Source organism: Phoca vitulina, unplaced genomic scaffold (assembly GCF_004348235.1).
Source record: "Phoca vitulina isolate PV1807 unplaced genomic scaffold, GSC_HSeal_1.0 scaffold21, whole genome shotgun sequence".
NCBI classification, from domain to species: domain Eukaryota; kingdom Metazoa; phylum Chordata; class Mammalia; order Carnivora; family Phocidae; genus Phoca; species Phoca vitulina.
Window position 1 is genome coordinate 8,030,440 of NW_022589724.1, and position 13,185 is coordinate 8,043,624.

Below are 13,185 nucleotides of genomic sequence, written 5' to 3' on the forward strand. Positions count from 1 at the left end.
GTGTGTGTGTTATACAAGGGGGAGATTAGTGGTTGGGAGGGCCATGCCTACATGAGGTACTGGGTGATGAGTTGTATGCATGGATTGTGATTATCTTTAGAGTTGGTCTGAGTAAATACAGGTAATTGCATAACAGGTTTTCTGGGTACTGACGTGCATTTTTGGTTCCTTGAATATTCAGCTTCTGTAGCTATAACCAAGGCCCTCCATGAGTTGGATTCTCTTCTCCTCCTTCAGCTCCTCAGAGTGCTGGAGCTAAGTGCCATCAGATCACACTGTCTGGGTTCAAACACAGGCTGACTTACCAGCCATGTGACGCTGGGTACCTTAGTGAACCATGCCAAGTCCCAGTTTCCTCATAAGTAAAATAAGAATCATAATATCTACATCATAGTGTTGCTGGATTAAATTAGATTGTCACACGTGTTAAACGTTCAGTATGGGTCAGCTCTACAACTCACAGACATTTTAATTTGGTCGATATTCTTTGAAAGCTTTCTGTGTGCTAGGTATACACCGTTCTTCCAATCTGAACATCAGGTGCTGTATTAGTTTGGTGGGGCTGCTGTAACAAAATGACACACAGACTGAGTGGCTTAAGCAACAGATTTATTTACTTATTTTCTCACAGTTCTGGAGGCCGTCAATCCAAGATCCAGGGCGCTGGCAGGGTTGATGATTTCTCCTGAGGGCTCTCTCTCTCTCTGACTTGCAGATGGCCCCATTGTCACTGTGTCCTCACATGGCCCTTTCTCTGTGCCAAGTATCCAGGGCATCTCTTCGTCTTCTAAGGACACAGGGATCATTTCTATAGTTTGTTACTAAGGACACCAGTCCTATTGAATTAGGTCCCTCCCCAATGGTCTCATTTTCAATTAGCAATAATCATGCCTTGGATAAACCTCAATGACTACGATACTGCCACTGCGCAAAGCTCCCAATGGTCTCATTTTAATTCATTTCCTTCTTTAAAGATCTTATTTCAAAATACGCTTACATTCTGAGGTATTGGGGGTTGGGCTTTCCACGTATGAATTTAGGGAGACACATTTCAGCCCATTATAGGTACTAAGTCAGAACTCTGCTTTTTCAAACGAAGAATTATGAGGACCTAGAATACTTTCTTCTACTTTTCCACTTGGTGATCTCTCCCTTATATTCAGCCCTGCTTAAATAGTTTTTCCTCTACAGAGTTCCTGTTGAATTCACATACACAGCTAGACATAATTTCTTAGATATAATCTGTTGTAAAAGTTAGTATACCACAATCCACCCCATGTAATACATATATATGTGTACACACACAATATGTGTATGTATGTATATACATATATGGAGAGAGAAAGAAATGGCTTTTTAATAGTCCATATACCCAGTTAGAATGGAAGCTCCATGGGGAAAATGGCTGTTTTGATCACTACTGCATCTCCAGAGCCTAGAACAGTGGCTTGACACAGTAAGTGCTGTCTCTTATTCTTATTAGCTCAAAGGTCAGAAGCCCCCTCCTAAATGCTCAATAGCTTCTTAAGTAAGCAGGGAATATGTCAGCTTTATCTTCCTACTCTTCATAACTTAGTAAATTCACTGAACAAAATTATGAAGGTTTTCCCAGGCTGACATTCAGGTCTTCGAAATTATTTGTGTGGACTATAATCAGAGAAGTGAACATGCTTGTTATGATCCAGAAGGAAGGATATATACATAGATCCTTTTGATTATGAAACCATGATTAATGAAAAGAAAGGTTTCTGAGTAAAAATATTGAGCAGAGTTTGGGACCAATTGCTAACAGTGTATTTCTCTCTTTGAGAGTTTCTTTTCTGCACACAAACTTGGTTTGATGGTTTTGACTGACTTGGCCATGCCTTGAGGCAAAGAAATATGATAACTACGTACCTAGGGGTGGATTAAGACCAAATAAAGGGCCATCACAGGGCTCTATCCAATTCTGGCTCCCCACAACTCCCTCTGGGTCAATCCTATAGCTTACACCTGTCCAAGGCAGCAGAAACCTAGACCGTCACATCTGTCAATGGCTGCCCAAATAATTAAAGCCATCTGTGCCCAGCGTCCCAACACGTCTCTGAATCAGTACGCAGCTCCATAATTTTGCCAACAAGAAATAGCTCCAGAACCATTATGGTTAAATAATTTTTTAAATGAAAGGAAAACAAACTAAAAAGATAAATTCTCTTTGATCCCTCTTGACCACATCGACAAAAGGTCCCATTAAATACAGCAGCTGAGATGTTAGGAAAGTCTTCAAGATGGAGATTCTAAATCTCCAAATTGAGTTAGAGGTCAGTGCATGTATATGCCTGAATTGTTTTGTTCACAGGGAATCCAACCTACCTGCTCTCTTTGTGCATCTAGTGATGAATGTGTTGACTGATTGGAATGCAGCCAAATGCTATTTCATGTTGAGTCTTCTCCTCAGGGTATTATGAGGCCGCGCAGGGCAGTGTGAGACAGAACAATGCATGGTTAAGAGCTCAGGCTCTCGAGTCAAACACAACCAAGTGGGAGTCCAAGCCTTGTCACTCTCTTGACCTTGGGCAAATTACTTGGCCTCGCTACATCTGTTTCTTCATCTGTAAAATGGAAATGATAATAATACCTACTTCATTAGTTATAGTGAAGATTACATGAAAAAATGCATGTTATACACTTAGCAGACCACTTGGCACATGGTTGGCATGCAATAAACGTTAGTTACTATGGTTTTTGTTACTGTGGTTGTGAAGACTCCCAGGTCACACAGCCCCCTGCTTTCAGTAGACTTACAAGGGATGACTGGAAACAGGCTCCCAATTCTATTTCACATTCAATAGAATTGCTGTATTATTCCATTGGACTTGCTAACTGATAAAGTCTCTGGGATGAGATGATAGAAGTAACTCGGAAGCACCTACCTTTGATTAATCAATTAGGAAACAAATATATAAGACACTTTCTATCTGCTAGCTGCGTTAGGTACATTTTCTCTCCAACTATTGTTTATCCTCAGGGGAACCCTATGAGGTAGCTGTTTGTGAATGTCTCCCCTCTTCCGTAGGTTAGCTTGCTGGCTTTTCAGTGGCCACACACTTCTAATACCATCAAAGCAGTGACTATATTGTGTTAATATGTTTTTTTTTTGCCCAGAACTCTTTGGTTGGTTAATCTCTCTTTACCCATTCTACAATAATCCAATTCAGCCCCTTCGGTTTGAGTAGGACTGAGTCCATCATTCCTGGGGCTAAAGGGAGGTAATAAAGATTCAGGACTAGATACAGAGATTGCTGTGGTATGGCCAACTTATTTCTCAGAGATTCACATTGAGGGAAAGAGGGTCTCTTTTTTTCTTGAGATTGCAGGAAGTATATTCATGGAAACTTGAGAACTTGAAAGTTATATATATTTACCACTTGCCTAGAGCATACTTAAAAATAAAGACAACACAGGGGTGCCTGAGTGGCTCAGTCGTTGGGCATCTGCCTTCGGCTCGGGTCATGATCCCAGGGTCCTGGGATCGGGCCCCGCATCGGGCTCCCTGCTCGGCGGGAAGCCTGCTACTCCCTCTCCCACTCCTCCTGCTTGTGTTCCCTCTCCACTGTCTCTCTCTCTGTCAAATAAATAAATAATAATAATAATAAAAATCTTTAAAAAAAAAATAAAGACAACACAGAAAAGGAGAGAAAAAGAGAGACTGAGATTTAATAACGTCTTTGAAACCCCTGGATGCAGATGTGCGTGAAACTAGTTATGTAAGGCAATAAATTCTCATTGTCTTGGGCTAGTTTAAGTTGAAATCCTAATACAGTTCTAGCTAACAGTTGGTTCTGTGGAATCCCATGCTGCTTTATAACACTGTGTAAGAATATTATGTTTGAACAAAGGATATTTCCTTTTTGTGCAAATGGCTTTTCTATACACTAGCCTTATTGGGGATCAGTAATATTCTTCTCCTAAATAGGTTAGTCTAACTCCTATATTTAAATGCACAAATGTCTTTAAAATGTTTACATATTTTTAGAACTTGTTTTTATTTATCTCTTCCCTAGATTTCAAATTCATTTCATAGTGAAGCAACTTTATAATTTGTGAAAAAAAAATAGCATGTAACACTTGTGTTAAGGTAACTTTAATATGGTGAGAGAAGTATTATCTTTGGTATTCAAAGATATATGATTGACTATTGGCTCCGTGACTTTGTAGTTGCATGAGCTTGGGCAAATTGCCTAGCTTCTTGGAGTCTCAATTTCCTTATCTATCAATAGTAGGTATCTACCTACTTCACAGGGTTAACACAGAGTTAAATGAGATCGTACTTGCAAAACTGGGCAAGAACAGTTTTTGCTAAACCAGTTTAGCTTGGTGTCTAGTGCCATTATCAGGGATTTTATGAGTATCATTGTATAATGATACTCATAAATAGTGGTGATCATTTTCCTCTTTGGGAAATTTTTTTTAAGGTATAAGGGATGTTCAAAGAAGAAACAATAATCCATACTCTCTCCTTGCCTCCTCAAAATTAATCCCTGTGAACATTTTTGGGATATTTGCATCTTTTTAAAGTATTTTTATGTATTGATTTTTAAATTTATGCAAACAATAAATCAGTTGTAACTTAAAACTTTTAGACCATTATAGAAGAAACTATAGTCTCCTGAAATCTCCTGTCTCCATATTGATGTCCTCCCACCAAACAGTGCTAAGAGCATACTCTGATGAATCTGTCTAATGAAAGAGTTTCCAAAATTCTTTATAATTTTCATACATATCTATGTATTGGAAGAAATATAAAATACTGGTTTCTCATTTTTTTTTGTGATTCATGTTAATATGTGGAAATCTACTTGATTCCTTTGAACATTTTGTAGTAATTCTTTGTGTTCGTGGAATTGCTTTCATCTATTTATCTGTGGATAAGTATTAAAAATTTTTTTTCATATTACAAACAATATTACATCATATCTTTTGTGTGTATGTGCAAGTCTTTATCCAGAACAGATACGTAGAAAGAAATTGCGGGGTAATCTAATAGATACCACCATCTTGCCCTTCAGATTGATTGTACTAATTTCAAGGTCGTGAGCAGCTACATTTAATTTTACTCTCCCCACCCCCAGCCCTGCCCTTGCTTGTGTACACTTGATATTATCAAACTTTAATCTTTGTCAAACTGGTAGCAAAATAGTAATTCATTGCTATTTTAATTTATATTTTCTGATTACTAATGAGGCAGATCTGTTTTTCATAGGGCAATTCTGATTTCATCTTCTGTAATTACCTATTTGCATCCCATAAACTCTATCACTGGTTTTTAGACTTTTTTAATAGATATGTAAGAATTATTTGAAGGCTTTAGATGTTTATCCTTGGTCTGTTTTGTATCTGAATATTTTACAGCTGTGACTATTTCCTCCCAGATTGTCAGCTATCTTTTACCTTTGTTCATTTTCAAATTTCAGTCTTTTTCTATTTTTGCTGCACATAACTGATTTTAAGAAACTCTTCTCAACTCCAGCATCTTGTTATTGTCCTTCATTATCTTGGCATAAAATTAGAATTATTTTCCTAAATATGGGCCTTTAATTCTACTCGATCTTATTTTTGCCTGTGCATAAGACAATCTTTTGGATTCCCATTCTATACCATTGATCTACCTGCCTATTCTCGGAACAGTACCACACTGTTTTAAGTACTGTGGCTTCATGGTATGCCTTGGTTTCTGGGCTGACAGAAATGATAAACATGACTTTTATTGTATTTGTAATGTTTTTTATAGGCAGAAAGAAAAGTTAATGAGCGCAGCTGTGTGCTGAGCACAGTGGGAGGCCTTTTCATATTTTATCTCATTTTATCCTCATGTCAGCCCTGTGAAGGAAGTGGTATTGACTGACTTGAAGATGAGAAGACAGAAGTTCAGTGAAGATACCTAACTTTCTCAGGGTCACATAGCTTGTAGGTAGTGAAGATTTGAGTTCATGTCAGTCTGACTCTAAAATTCAACCCTTTCCTTGACATCTCCCACATTCCCAGGTTCAGACCATCCGTAAGGAAAACAGTAATATCTGCTGATTCCTTTCATTTTTTTAAGCTGTTTTATTCTGCAGATAAGATTCTTAATATTGCAGGAAGCTGAGAGATGAGGCTGAACTTTAATCAGCTATGCATAAGTTATGTTAAGGACAAGAAAGATAAGGAGAAGCAGAGCCTTTGGTGAAGTTGACCAACTATTTTTTTATTTTAAGGAACAGTACAGTCCTGACTCCACCCCCACCTCTTAGCCTTAAGTTTTCTTACTCCTGCTAATTAGTTCCAAATGTTCTTCAATTTTCTGTCTTCTCCTCTAGACAGAAACCTAATGCCAGCAGTGGGTACCAAGCCTTCCCTTTGGCCTTTGCTCCTTATGGCCTGGTCACTGCCTTCAGCAATTAGTAAATCATGGACAGTTTCAGCTGTCACACAGTCTTGGATTTGACTCTGACCCCTCTCTGGAATCTGAAGTCTCTTGAACCAATCTGCCATTTTACCACATGGGCTTCCTTCCTGGAGAGGAGCACAAAAGACTTTGTCCTGGTGCTGCAGAGGTTCCTGGCTGCAGATTGCCCACTTGGGCTTTGAAATCTTTCCAGTTTTTACCTGAGAAGCAGGTAGTTCAATTTATCAGGTTGTTCACTTTGCCACAGAATAGGAGAAGTCGAGACTTTCCCCCTTTTCTTTTAAAGAAGAATGAGGACCTGTCTCTGTTGATTTATGATCTTGGAAAGAGGAGAAGGGCACAAGATAAAAGAAGAGATGAGGAATGCTATGATAGAGTGGGTAACACCTGAGGAGTCTCCCCTGCCTGGAGACAAGAGAGATCTTACAGGCTATTGAAGACAGGCAGGGGTTTTTATTTATTTATTAATTTTTTTTTCAACTCTTAAAATGTGAAACTACATCTACTCTGACTTTTCCATGCTGAGGACTTTGATGTCCCACCTAGCTGGTAGCTAAGTCTTAAGGAAGGATTTCTGAACATGGAGAAGCTTTTCTTCACTGAATGGCTCAGTTCCATTTCCTGTAGCATGATTAAGGAAGGCTGATGAGTAAAAACATGTTCTTGTATTTTTAGATGACAAGGAAATGATTGAAATTATTGCATATGGAAAACCAAAACGCTTCAAAGGGAAGGAAGTTTATCATTCAGACCCAACCTGATTTTGGCCCGGCCAGATCCTTTTGCAATTTGACTTACATCTTGACTAGTCCCTTTGCATCTGAATCCTATGAAATACACACAGATCAAGAGCACAGAGCCACATAGATGGGAATGGGAAAGAAGAAGATGGGGATGCCAGGAGAGCAGAGTTACAAGAGAGACCACATGCCCTTACTTGCCAATCTGATTTTGGAGAACAGCCAACCATTAAATGCAATGATCACACTGTCATACTGCTGAATTCAGGAGATTGTGATCACATCACTGAACAAACTGTTTTCTTCGACTCAGAACACTGTAGAGTCTAACCTTGAGAAAGGTTGAGGACATGCCATATAACACAGTGTCTAAGAAGCACTGAATGTGTAGCTGAGTCAGCTTGCAAGAATGAGAATCAACTTAACTGCATTTTAGTTACAGCTTTGCCCTTTCCTAGGTTATCCTAAGTGGTTCTTCCCCATTTTGGACTATGGGTTTCTAATGAATAAAGTGATGAGTTAAAAAAAAACATAAGTTCTAACATCCTTTCAAGGTGGAAAGGAATATGGAAATCTTGACAAATACCTGTTAGCTGCAAAGTATCATATTTCCTTGTGCTGGGGAATCATAGATGAGTGATTATTGCTAAGCATGAAGTAGTGCAAATGGAAAAGCCATCAAGGAGTCAGATTAGATTAGTCCTCCCAGTCATTGATCCTTGTTCAAATTCTAGAAGAAAGTGTGAAGCCAGCATTGAATTCTCTGTGGTCAGAGCCTCTGCTTATGGTCTCCATTAGCCAGTTGAAGAAAATCCCTTTCCTACCTCAGATTTAATTGGTTTCTGGGCACCGTAGTCCCCCAGTGCCATTGTTATCTTGTTCAGTATGAGCTCAGGTGTAGTTTTCTGTGTATGCTTGAAGCTAACTACACAGCTCTAGTTACCAGAAGCAACTTTTGTAGGAAACATTCCCCAAATATGTTCAAAGAGAAGGATTGGAATTTTGAGAAACTTAGCTTTCTTGAGGTATGCTTGGGAATTATCACATCTTAAAAAATATTTTTTTTAAAAAAAGAGGAAGAAAACCTTTGTGGAAGTGAAAATTAATGATCTGTAGTCCTGGGGTTTTCCTTCCAGTAATGTCCAAGTAAGCTAATATCAGACTACTTTTCTGCAGATAGCAACTATAAATTCCAAAATAAAAATATAAAAAGTAACAATCTAAAGGCTTAAGAGTAAACAAACAGGCAGATTTTAAAGGAAAGTTCATATCTGGAAAAAGAGAATAGCACTTGGTGATTTTTCTTCCTTTTGTGTGTATCTCTGTATGTATGGTTTTTAACCAAACGACAGGTCCTAGTCTGTGTCATTCAGGTTGGCTAAAATGCAGATATAACAGCTGGAATTGATCTTTCTTGAATAACCAGTAAACAGAGTTTAAGGCAACCATGGGTGCTAGAAAGTGAGGGTTAGGGGGAATATTAGAAAGGAGAGAACCAGGGAAGGAAGCCCTAAGTTCTGTGCATAACTTTACCCAGATATCTGGTTGACTTTTGAACCATGCATGCACAAAACAGATTATAAGCCAACTAGTTAAGGCTAAATAACTGGACTTGATTTAAGTTACAGCCCAAGGACAGAGTTGCAGTTTGAGGCCATGTTAATTGCCTGCTTAAAGAAGTCAACACTCTTTTTTTTTTTTTTTTTAAGATTTTATGTATTTATTTGGCAGAGAGAGAGAGACAGCGAGAGAGGGAACACAGGCAGGGGGAGTGGGAGAGGGAGAAGCAGGCTTCCCGCTGAGCAGGGAGCCCGATGCGGGGCTTGATCCGAGGACCCTGGGACCATGACCTGAGCAGAAGGCAGACGCTTAACCAACTGAGCTACCCAGGAGCCCCAAGAAGTCAACACTTTTTGGAAGAGCACAAGAGAATCTAGAGTCTCTATAGTATGACATTCATAGTATCCATGATATAATCCAAAATTACTCAGTATATAAAAAAGAGTAGAGGAAATACAGATGACAATAAAAATATGAAAACAAATTCTTCTCTACTGGCAATCAAAAAAAAAGCCAAAAAGATAAATTAATTTTAATTTATCAAATTAGCAAAGGTTTTTAACATAACCTATGCTAGCGGGGGACCTGGGTGGCTCAGTCGTTAAGCATCTGCCTTCGGCTCAGGTCATGATCCCAGGGTCCTGGGATTGAGCCCCACATCGGGCTCCCTGCTTCTCCCTCTCCCTCTGCCTGCTGTTTCCCCGGCTTGTGCTCTCTCTGTCAAATAAATAAATAAACACTTAAAGAAAAAAAAAGAAAAGAAAATAACCTATGCTAGCAAAGGTGTCATCAGATGGACACTCATCTGACACTTTTGGGAGTATAAATTGGTATAAATTTCTTGAAAACCAATTTGGCTAGATACATTACAATGCCTAAAATAGTTTATACCCCTGGTCCCAGTAATTCCACTTGTAAAAATGTATTCCAAAGAATTATCAGCTGTGCAGAGTTTTATATGATATTCCTAAAAAATATTTATAATTAATTTAAAAAATCTAAGTATCTGAAAATAAGGGGATAAAACAATTAAACATAATGGAGTAATTTATAGACATTAAATTATGTTTTAAATACTGAAGACATAGGGAAGTGCTCAGGATATAATATATATTTCCCAAATTACACAGAGCATGAATGTCTTTTTTTTAATGAAAGCTTTTATTTATTTGTTTGTTTATAAGTAGGCTCCATACCCAGCGTAGAGCCTGACACAGGGCTCAAACTCACAACCCTGAGATCAAGACATGAGCTGAGATCAAGAGTCTGACGCTTAACTGAGAAAGCCACCCAGGTGCCCCATGAATGTCTTTTATATATAAAGAGATAATATTTTTAGAAACATTTTTTTGAGTTTTCTCTATTGTCCCCCAAATGTCTTTTTGCAAATTGAGATATAATTGACTTATGACATTATACGAGTTTCAGGTGTACAATATAATGATTTGATATTTGTATACACTGCAAAATGATCACTTATCTGAAATAAATCTAGTTACCCACCATTCATCACCACACAAAGTAACAAATTTTGTTTTCCTTGTGATGAGAACTTTGAAGATTTACTCTCTTAGCAACTTTGAAATATGCACTGCAATGTTGTTGACTATAGTCACCGTACTACGGCTTATTACACCCCTGTGGTTTATGTTATGACTGGAACTTTGTACCTCTTGATCCTTTTCACAGCTTTCACCTATCCCCTAACTCTCCTCCCCTCTGGCAACCACCAGTCTGTCCTCTGTATTTTTGAGTTTTGTTTTGTTTTTCGTTTTTAGATTCCACATATAAATGAAATCATATGGTATTTGTCTTCCTGTCTCTGACTTATTTCACTTAACAAAATGCCCTCAAGATCCATCATGTTGTTACAAATGGCAAGATTTCATTCTTTTTGATGGCAGAGTAGTATTCCATTGTATGTACCTACCTCATCTTTATCCATTCATCCATCAGTGGACATTTAGTGTGTTTCCATATCTTGGCTATTGTAAATAATGCTGCAGTGAACCTTGGGATACATAAACTTTTTTAAATTCATGTTTTTGTTTTCTTCAGGTAGATTTTTAAAAGTGGAATTGCTGGATCATATGGTAGTTCTGTTCTTAATTTTTAAAGAACCACCATACTGGGGCGCCTGGGTGGCTCAGTCATTAAGGGTCTGCCTTCAGCTCAGGTCATGATTTCAGGGTCCTGGGATCGAGCCCCACGTCAGGCTCCCTGCTCGGCGGGAAGCCTGCTTCTCCCTCTCCCACTCCTCCTGCTTGTTCCCTCTCTTGCTGTCTCTCTCTCTTTCTCTCTCTGTCAATTAAATAAATAAATAAAATCTTAAAAAAAAAAAATAAAGAACCACCATACTGTTTTCAATAGCGGCTGCACCAATTTACATTCCCACCAGCAGGGCACAAGGGTTCCTTTTTCTCCACATCCTCGCCAGCACTTGTTATTTCCTATCTTTTTGATAATAGCCATTCCAACAGGTGTGAGGTGATATCTCCTTGGGTTTGATTTGCATTTCCCTGATGATGAGTGATGTTGGCCATCTTTTCATGTACCTGTTGACCATCTGTATGTTTTCCTTGGAAAAATGTCTATTCAGATCTTCTACCCACTTTTTATCTGATTTTTTTTTCTATTGAGTTGTATGAATTCTTTATATATTTTTGGATATTAACTCCTTAACAGATATATCACTGGCACATATCTTCCCCCATTCACTAGGTTGCCTTTTCATTCAGTTGATGATTTCCTTTGCTGTGTGAAAGCCTTTTAGTTTGATGTAGTCCCACTTATTTATTTTTGCTTTTGTTGTCTTTGCTTTTGGAGTCAGATCCAAAAATTCGTTGCCAAGACTGATGTCCAGGAGCTTACTCCCTATGTTTTCTTCTAGAAGTTTCATGGTTTTAGGTCTTACATTCAAGTCTTTAATCCATTCTGAGTTCATTTTTGTATATGGTGTAAGATGATGATCAGTTTTCATTCATTTGTATGTGGCTGTCCAGTTCTCCCAACACTATATAAATATATAAATATTTATTAATATTGAATGTATTAAAAATTAAAAATAAATATATAAATAAATAAAGAGACTATCTTTTCCCATTGTATATTCTTGCTTCCTTCATTGTAAGTTAATTGACCATATTTGTGTGGGTTTGTATCTGGGCTTGTCATTCCATCGATCTATGTGTCTGTCTTTATGCCAATACCATTCTGTTTTGATTACTATAGCTTTGTTACATAGTTTGAAATCAGGGTGCGAGAGGCCTCCATCATCAAATACCCATTGTGTTTTGTTTTAATTAAGTGAAAAGAATTTTGTTTTTGGAGAGGATTCCAAAAATAATTTTTTATCATTGTAAAAAGAAAAATTAAGACAATTGAAGACGTTAGAAAACAGGAAGCAAATATCTCTTCTTTGTCTCGCTCTTCAGACATAATCCCGCACTCTATATTAGTAAGTAGATAGGTTAGTAGGTAGAAAGATGGATGGATGGACAAACAGTTAGTTTGGGGATAAATGGAATCATACATTATACTTAGGACTGTGATAAAAAAATAATTCTAAAGTTATTCTAATAGAATAAACGGAACAGTTAGAAAACTTTTAAAAGAAAATATAATGGAGGAGGAAGGGGCCTTCTAGAAACTAAAATAATGATAATAAATTTAAATATTGAGATATTACCTGATTATTACCTGCATTTTTCATAAAATTTAGTATATTGCCAACACTTTTCAATGACAATAAATGTGAATCTACATATCATTTTAATTGTGCATAGTTTCTATTTTACAAATGTTCTACTTAGTTTTAAAAATGCTCTATGGAATGAATATTTAGCTTGTTTCCCAGATTCACTATTATAAGCAATGCTTTAATAATTGTCTTTCTATTCATATTTTTGAAGTTTTCTCATGATTTCCTTAGAAACAGATTTGCTGGATCAGAGTCATGTTTTAAATTTTGATATGAATTGCCATTTTTCTTTCAGAAGAAGTAGGCTGATTTATATACTTCTACCAGCATTTTGTAAGAGTGCTCATTTTTCTGCATTTTACTAACTCTTGATATTATAAATTTTGTAAATTGTTACCAATATAATAGGTGAAAAACATTTCCTTGTTTAGATTTGAATACTTGATTTATTGATGTTTTGCATCTTTTCATATGCTTATTAATCTTTCGAATTTCTTTTGCTTTTCTAGTTCATATCTTTTGAGTATTTATTTTACTTTTTAGCAAAATGATACATATGCACAGTTTAAAAGTTCCACTATGACAACAAGGATTATTAGCAAAAAATAGAATTTCTCTCTCTTTCTTCCCCTCCCAAACCTGGTATGCAAAGGTAACTGTGCTCAACTTTTTAAATGGTTTCTTCTAATATTTAGTTTATTTAATTTTGTGTTTCTAAATTATATGCTTCTTTACTACTTCTTCATTTTTTAATTTCA

At 37.1% G+C, this 13,185-nt stretch overlaps 1 non-coding gene across 1 annotated transcript; it reads right to left on the reverse strand.

The window, feature by feature from the left end:
- Positions 1-792: 792 nt before the first annotated feature.
- LOC116641449 lies at positions 793-936 on the reverse strand. The gene has a single exon (XR_004301169.1). It is a non-coding gene; the product is annotated as a U4 spliceosomal RNA (small nuclear RNA).
- Between the last annotated feature and the right edge of the window lie 12,249 nt (positions 937-13,185).